Here is a 9055-nt window from a genome sequence, read left to right on the forward strand (position 1 = left end):
CCTTTTTCCTGGACTTTCACACAAAGTTAATAGCTCTAAGATTTGGAAATAGCCCTTAAAACATGAACACGATAAATATAGTACATTAAATAGCACAGTAAAAAAAAAAAAAAAAAAAAAAAATTGTGCCAAGTACTTTACCTTGACTTGAAGGTTTCCTGGCACATGAAGCTAGAGAAACTGGAGGAGGAGGAGAAATGTATTTAAAAGAGTCTTACTTCCTTTCACAATGATTATTGGCAGTACAATTTCTGGGATATTTTTTCTTGGTCCTTTTTATCTTTTCTCATGAAAAATTTGGACAAGAGGTGCTCAAATTGAAGATTCATCCCTTTGTGTGCACCATAAGACACAACACATGATTCACTCAGCCCACACAGGTTTTTTCAAGTTGAATTTTCAGTATGACCATGGAGCAGAGTTAGAAACACCACATAGATGTTTTTCAAACAGCTGTTAGAGTAGTGGAAAGTTGAAGGTTGGAACTGCTGGACAAGCAAGCATCTAGTATACATGTGGATTTTCCTAATGTTTACAATTTGTAGAAACCCCTAATGAATGTGAAAAAAATGTAACTTTAAAATAGAAACAGGAAGCAAAAGGGTTATACATGGAAAACGTTTCCCTAAAACCACTGAATTTGGATCCTCTATTTCAGGTAATGTTGGACTACTTTACTAGATGAGATTCGAATATTTGAAAACAAATACTGTTGTTAGAATGTGTAGGTTTGAGCTGGATGTGGTGGCACACAGCTTTCGTCCCAGGACTCAGGAAGCTGAGGTAGGAGGAGAACTGAGTTTGAGACCAGCCTGGGCTACAAAGTGAATTCAAGGCTGGCTTAAACTGTACAGTAAAACCCTTTATCAAAAAGACCAAAAGAAAAAAACAAATATATGTTTTTTCAAATAGTTGTGCATTTAAATATAAATTTCTGTAAATTAGTTTCAATTACATTTTATGCCACACTGTCCAGTCACAAGTCTTTCCAATTATGTTTTATTAATGGAAATGTAAGAGTAACTGGCCTCCTCTGAGAGATGCTGAGTAGACTAGCTGTATCTTAAATCATGAGATTGTCATCCAAAAATGTGTAAAACAATTCCAATATAAAATACTAATTGGGCTCATAATACTTTATGTGATAATTTTTATGCACTTGTTGCATTATAATCTTTGCTAAAACAAATGCATATATACAACTCATGTATTGTGATTATTTGTTATGGGGAAAGTGGCAGGGAAGATTAAGATAGTCTGAAGAAAATTAAATGAAAGGTCAGTTTAGCCTTTTATCTGTATTTGTTATAGGGATTTATTTAGTAGTAGTATACAAAATGTCTGACATCAATGTTTTCACAAACTGCAACCAAGAAATAAAAAAGCAGCATTATACCCCTCTGTTTACCTATGCAAACTATTAACTAAATTAGTTAAAAAGTAAGTGAAAAAGAACTTAGTCCTTTGGCATAATCTTTCCATTATTTAGCAGTAATTTGTAGGTAGCATCAGAGGGAAATGCTCCCCTCAAGAAATGAGGTGGAACCCAGGGTAATCAGGATATAAAAATAATTTGCTAGCAAAAAGAAGTACTCAGTGAAAGAAAGAGATGAATTTTGGACATGGGGTGAATATCATGGAACCAAAATATATGACTTGAACAATAAGAAATCAAAACATGAATTAAAACATTCACTGAATGGGGGCCGGGGAGATGGCTCAGTGGAATAAGTGCTTCCCTGGCAAGTGCAAGGACCTGAGTTCAATCCCCAGTTCCACCAAAAAAATAAAAAAATAAAAAATAAAACATATACTGAAGTATGTCACACAATTCATGAGAACAGAATTCAAAGTTATCAGTCCTTGGGTTTGCCAAAAAACTCAGCAGATTAAAGCACCTGCAAGCAGGAGCAGGGGCTGAGGGTTGGATCCCTGGGCCTGCCATGCTGGCCCTGCCCCTGGGGCGCACTGAGATGGCAATTGAGACTGGGTGTGGTTGTGCATACCTGTAATCGCAGCTCTTGGGAGACTGTAAACAGGTGGATCACTATAAGTCTGATGTAGTAGTGAGACACTGATCACCCTGTAGACCCTTCCCTAAAATACAAAAACAAACAAACAAAAAATCCCAAAGTTATCAGTCTTCATATACAGTAGTCTCACCAAGTTGTAAATTATACTTCACTTTTGTACTTCTTCAATTGTTTAACAATTTTCCCATCTTCCTCAAAACCCAAGTTAATGCTTAAATGCTTATATTGAATGTCACATTATCAACTTTGTAAAAACAAGAAGACAGCTTCTGTAGACATTTCCTTTAACAAAGTTTGTTTTGGTTGGAGTTTAAAATTACATTGAGTATATGCTTCAGAGTATATATGTGTGTTTAATAATATGTATACTACTGTACTAACATAAATTTTAAATGTCAGAAACAATTTTTTCAAAAACATTTTTAAGGACAAATGTATGTAATTCAGGGACCTCAATAACTCAGTGCCACAGATACATCAATTAGACAAAAAAGACATCAGACCTGAACCAAACATTTGAACAAATGGACTTAATAGGTATCTACAGAGTGTTCCACCCAACAACAACATTCTTCCCCATATCACACAGGACTTTCTCCAAAATAGATCACATACTCATTAAACATGTTTAAATAAATGCAAAAGAATTGAACATATCCCATGTACATCATCAGATCATAGTGCAATGAAATTAAAAATAAATGGCAAAAGAACCCCAAAAGCTTCATAAACACATGGAATTAAATGACACCCTACTCAGCAAACAATGGATCAAAGATGAGATTAAAGAAGTTAAACAGTTTCTACAATTACATGATAATATCAATATTGATATACTGGAACTTAGGAATACAGTTAAAGCAGTCCTTGAAGGGAAATTTATGGTAGTGAATTTCCATACCGGAAATAGAGTAAACTCAAACAACCTAACGTTGAATCTCAAGCTTCTACAAAAATATGAGTAAATCAAAACAAAAGCTCATACAAAGGAGGAAATGACAAAGATTAGAGCAAAACTTAATGTCATGGGGATTTAGAAAACAATGCAAACAGTGAGTTGAAGGATTGGTTCTTTGAAAGATTAAATAAAATTGACAAACCCTTAGCCAATTTTATCAAAAAACAAAAACTGAATTCCAGGCACTTAGGAAAAAAATGTAAAATCACAGCAGATCCTGTAGAAATCCAGAATGTAATCAATATCTACACTGAGAAGCTATACTCTAATAAGTTGGAAACATAAATGAGATGGACAGATCCCTACATTCCTATGAATTAATATATTAATCAAGAGATATAAACATTTTAAATACTTCGGTATCAGTTAATGAAACTGAAGAAGTAATTAAAATTTCCAAGTAATAAAGGCCAAGGTCCTCATGGATTCACTGCTCAATTCTACAGGAACTTTAGAAAACATCTAATATCACTATTCAAACTCATAAATGAAATTGAAATGGAAGCAATACTCCCAAACTCATTCTTGGAACCAAGTGTTATCCTGATACAAAAACCAGAGAAGAATCCAACCAAAAAGAGGACTACTGCCAATCTTATTAGCAAATATAGATCCAAAAATCCTCACATAGATGTGGCAAATAAAATTCAGCAAATCATGCAAGTGAGTATACACCATGACCAAGTAGGATTCATCACAGGATTACATATATGGTTCAACATACAAAAAAACCCCGATAAATGTAATATACCACAGAATCAAGGACAAAAGCTACATTTTCATCTCAATAGATACAGGAAAAGCACTTAACAAAAATGAGCACCCATTCATAAAAAAAAAAGCTACAGCAATGGGAATAGATGGTGGTTTTTATCACAATCTGATAAAACCCAGCTGTGACAAATCAACAGCCAATATCCTACTAAAGGACAAAAACTGAAAGATTTTACTCAAAAATTAGGATCAAGACAAAGATGTGCACCTTTACCACTCTTATTCAATATAGTGCTGGAAACTTTACCCAGAGCAATTAAAAAAGAGAAAGAAATACAAAGGATAACAATAGAAAAAGAAGAAGTGAAACTATCATTATTTGCTGACCATATGATACTCTACGTAGAAAACCCTCCAAACTGCACAAAAAGACTTCTGTATTAAGTCAATTCAGTAGCACAACTGGATACAAAATTCACGTGTAAAACACCAATAGCATTCTTGTACAGGAATAACACCTTTCACAATAGCATTGCAAGCAAATGAAACACCTAGAAATCAGTCTAACAGACAGTGTAAAAGATCTCTACATTGAAAACCACAGTACTCCAATAAAGGAGACTGAAGAGGATATTAGAAAATTGAAAGATATCCCTTGCTCTTAGGTGGGAAGACTCAATATAGTGAAATGGCTATACTTCCAAAACTGTTATACAGCTTTAATTCAATTCAGAAAAACTTCCAATGGCATATCTCACCGAATTAGAGAAAATCCTGAAATGTATTTTGTATCAGAAGAGATCTAGAATAGCAAAGGTAATTCTGAGCAACAAAGGAAAGTCAGAAGCAATCACTATCTCTAACTTGAAACTCCATTACAAGCTTTGTGCAGTGGCAGTATCATAGCCAATGAGGTTTATCCGAGGCGCGATTATTGCTAATTGAAACTCTATTACAAATCTACTGTGTTTAAAATAGCATTATACTAGCAGAGAGAGAGAGAGAGAGAGAGAGAGAGAGAGAGAGAGAGAGAGAGAGAGAGAGAGAGAGAGAGACCCAAGGCTCAATAGAACAGATTAAAAGATGCAGAAACAATTCTAGACAATTCTAACTACCTTATCTTTGACGGAGGTGCCAAACACATTTAGTGGAGGAAAAATAGCTTCCAGTAAATATTGGTGGGAAAACTGGCTTTGCACATTCTGAAGATTAAAATTTCAACATACACTAATGTCTAAATGGATTGAATATCTAAATATTAAGAGAGAAACACATCTTCTGAAGATATAATAGTTAAAACTCTTGAAGATATTAGTATAGGAAAATACTTTATGAATAAAGCCTTAATTACACAGGAACTATCAGAAAGAATCAACAAATGGCATCTCATCTTACTAAACAGCTTTTGCACTGCAACAGAAACCACCAACAGAATGAAGGAACAACCCACAGTGTGAGAAAAATTGTTTGCCAGCTATTCCTCAGACATAGGCTTACTATTGTGAACATATAAAAAAGTCAAAAAAGAAAATCAATCCCCTGCATAACATGCCACGCTGGCCCTGCCCCTGGGTAGGCTGAGCTGGCCACTGAGACCATGTGTGGTGGCACACTTGATGGCTGGTTCAGTGCACCCGTGGATGGGGCCAGCATGGCACATTGTGCTGTGGATGGAACCCTGGTCCTCGCACTTGCCTAAGCAGGTGCTTAGTCCACTGAGCTGTCTCACTGGCCCTTGGGTTGCATCTTGTTAAATTTTCTTTATTTTCAGGCTAATTCCTTGTTTGATGCTTGTAAATTGCCAATAATGAGTTGTCTTATTGCTAGTGTTTTGAGCTCTTGAGCAATGACATTTCAGAACTGTCTTTCAGGTATAGCTGGTTTTTTGGTTATACTTCTGGGGTTACAAGATCCTACCTCTTCAATTTGTTGGAGATGAGAAGTTGCTGCCTGCTTGTTTGGCTGAGTGCTTGGCTTGTTGGCATTGACCAACAGTATTTTCTTTCACCTTTAGGTAATCTCAATCTTTGTATACCAGAAAGACCAGCTAGTTAAAACAATTATGTCTGCTTGGCCAAATTTTTAAAATCAGCAATAACAACAGCATCAAACATAGCCTAGAATATGCCAAACTAATGTAAACATTAAGTTGCCACCTTTAACCGTAGAAACTAGAGTTGTGCTTATATAACAAAATCTAAAACAAGCCAGAAAATTATATGCAGTAAATAAGTCCTTGATATGCTGCTTTTATACCCAGAGGAGTAAATTTAGAAGGGGTTATAGAATAAACAGAGAAAGAGAAGAAGAGGAAGAGATTAGAAACAAGGCTGGAGAATAAAATGGGATCATGCAGACTTTGGGAAACTGGTGCAGAAGACAGAAACTGATGCAGGAAAGAAATAAAGAAGGAAGGAAAAATAGAACATAATAACAACCAAAATAAGCTAGAAACCATATTCACACTCAAAAACAAGATAAAACAATCTGAAAGAGGAAAAAAAAAAAAAAGAGCAAGCAAAAGGTCCACTTTCAGGTTCATTGCTGCTTCACTGATGGAGAACTTGTAAGGACAGTGTCTGGATCTATGCTGATTTATTGCAGCACTCCAGTAACAGCTTTTTGGGGTAGTAGATAATCTTAGAAAGCCTTCATCTTTATTTCCCCTGAAGTTCAGACTCTTCTCTGGACATGAGGCTGAGACCAGAATCATTCAACCTTTAGCCATTAGTGCACTTTCTGTGGCCTTGAACTCAGCTAGGAGCAGCTGGATAACCTAGCAGTTGTTCTAAGTTCTGAGCTCAGTTAGCCCCTCCCCAAGATCATTCCAGGCCAATCACCCTCTCTTGAAGAATATTCAATCCCTCAGCAATCGCCACCAGCTAGTGCAGTCCTACATGTCCACAATTCCTTTTCACTGCTGTGTCTCTCTGTGGAGGCTCTTGGTGTCTGCAGGTTTAAAATGTTCATCCCACAAAGTGAGTCCTGATTCACAGAGAAGGCTCCACAGCTACCTTCTTTGTCTTTGTTGAAGTTTCTCTCTTCACTGTCCCCATGGGCTTCTAGTATTGCTTTAGGTCTTTCCAGTGTCAGGACACCCACTTCCCTCCTTTTTTGTCTTCCTTGTGTTACTGTATTCCAGTGTCTCTGACAGGCTCTTTCTGTTTCTTATCACTCTGCCATCTTCTAGAAAGTCCTCTCCTCTATCAAGACTGTTATATTTATATACAATTAAGTACAATTCTGCCATAAAGAAGGATAAATGTTAGTCATCTGTAGGAAAAAAAGATACACTTTAAGACCATAGTCTTAAGTGAAGTACACTGGATACAGTAGTTGAAATATACCATTGTTTGTCTTGTGTGATGAACCCAAAGGCTAAATAAGGAGCATAAGGGAGGCTATATAAAGGGAAGTAGGAAAAATATGTTCAAATTGGCAGGAGATTGTGAGGACCACCCATCACCCTCTCTCAAGCCCAAGTGTGTGTGCTTATTTGAGAGCAGGGCAGGCTGTATAGAGGCGACTTACCTAAATTTGTTTTTGGTTCTAATAGTGAGTCTGGCTCAGGCTGTGTACATGCCTTCATGGAAGCAAGTGAGTGTTCTGTTGGGCTAGCCTTGCTTCTTGCCAATGACCATTATTGAGCCCAGATGAGCAGGCTGTGAGACTGTGGGACTAAGATGTGAGATAACATCACTGCTGTAGCCTATGTGACTCCAGAGACAATGCTTCCCAGAATTTACTACAAAACGGATTACTTGTTAACCACAACCTGAATCTGGCTTTTCTATTTCTTTTTCAAGAATGCTCTGTTTCCAAATTTTCAAGCCTTGCCTGCTGTCTTTTCTGCCTGTTACTTTTCTTTCATTGCTGAGACAAAATACTTGACACCCAAAATTAAGGAAGGAAAGGTTTATTTAGCTTAAAGTTTATGGAGGTTTGAGTCAGCAATCAATTGACTCCAAGGTAGGGTGGCATGGTAGAGGGGCAATATTTCAAGGCAGATGATAGCAAGAGAAATAAAAAAGGGGGGAGGAGAGAACAAGCAAACCTCTTTCCCTTTCTATATTGCATGCAGCCTACCCACCCCAGGGCAGGTGTAGCACTCATTCCCACTGCCATAATCCCAGCATTGGACCATGAGTCCATTACAAACACTAAAAGCTACTCCCATGACTGTATGAGATTTTGGAGGAACTTCTAGACACAAGCCATAACACCTGCCTAGCAACATATCCAGCACATCTTGTTATCATTTTCATCAATGTGAATGTGATCATGATCAATAAATACCAAGGTTCTGGCTGCCTTGTGCCCTTTATTCCTCCACAAACTAATGGTCAACCCAGACCTCCTTAGCATCGCCATTCTGTCTTTTGTTCTTTCTTTTCACCATAGGTCATAACATGTTGCAAGAGATTATAGTCCTCTGCAAGGGTTCCTGAGAGGGGAGCAAGGGAAAGGAGAAAATGGAGAAAAGGAAGAGAAAAAGAGAGAATAGAGGGCCATAGAGATAGCTCAGTGGTCTAACTGCCTGCCTAGGCAAGGGCAAGGACCTGACTTCAATCTCCTACACCACATGCTATACCAGCCCCACTCCAGGTGTGTCAAGCTGGCCACCAAGACTGGGTGTGATTGTGCACTTCTCCCCAGTGCTGGGGAGGCTGAAACAGGAGAATCACTATGAGTCCCACCTTCATAGTGAGATCCTCTACCAAATACATAACATTTAAAAATTAACAAATAGAAATAATAAAGTGAAAAAAACAGAGCTTTTTAAATGGAAACAAGAAGAAGGCTTAAAAAGAGGGTAAATGAATGAAGAAAAAGGAACAATCAAGATATATTATGTTCAGATTCAAGTTCCCTATGATGAATGTGATCAATATGCATGACAAATGTCTCCAAACAAATGAAAAAAGAAGAAACCAAATCCAAACATGACAAGAGACACAGTCAGTTGGGCTACTAATTCCAACCTGTTGGTCCAGACCCCTGTGTTCTTTCATGATGACATTGCAGCATCAAGATATCTTGAACTCAAATTGCATACTACATCCTAGAAGACAATGTCATATGCTAAAAATATCACCTCCAAGTCAATTGTGGTGCCACACTGCTATCACTCAGGAAGTTGAGACAAGAAGACCATAAATTGGACACTAGTTTGGACTACATAATTAAACTCTATCATAGTAAAAGAAAACAAAATCACCTCCAAGCAGATGCTACCTAATGTGCCATTCTACTCTTTTTTATTTATTTATTTTTTTTACATCAGTTATTTTTATTTTAAAGAAAAAAAAATAAAAACAATGGTACAAAATCTCAAAACAAGATTTTAGGA

General features: G+C 37.0%; 1 pseudogene; it reads left to right on the forward strand.

Moving 5' to 3' along the window:
- Window positions 1-4585: 4585 nt before the first annotated feature.
- Window positions 4586-4669, forward strand: LOC111814470 (annotated as a pseudogene).
- Window positions 4670-9055: the final 4386 nt, after the last annotated feature.

Source organism: Octodon degus, unplaced genomic scaffold (genome assembly GCF_000260255.1).
Source record: "Octodon degus isolate 3935 unplaced genomic scaffold, OctDeg1.0 scaffold00323, whole genome shotgun sequence".
NCBI lineage: Eukaryota > Metazoa > Chordata > Mammalia > Rodentia > Octodontidae > Octodon > Octodon degus.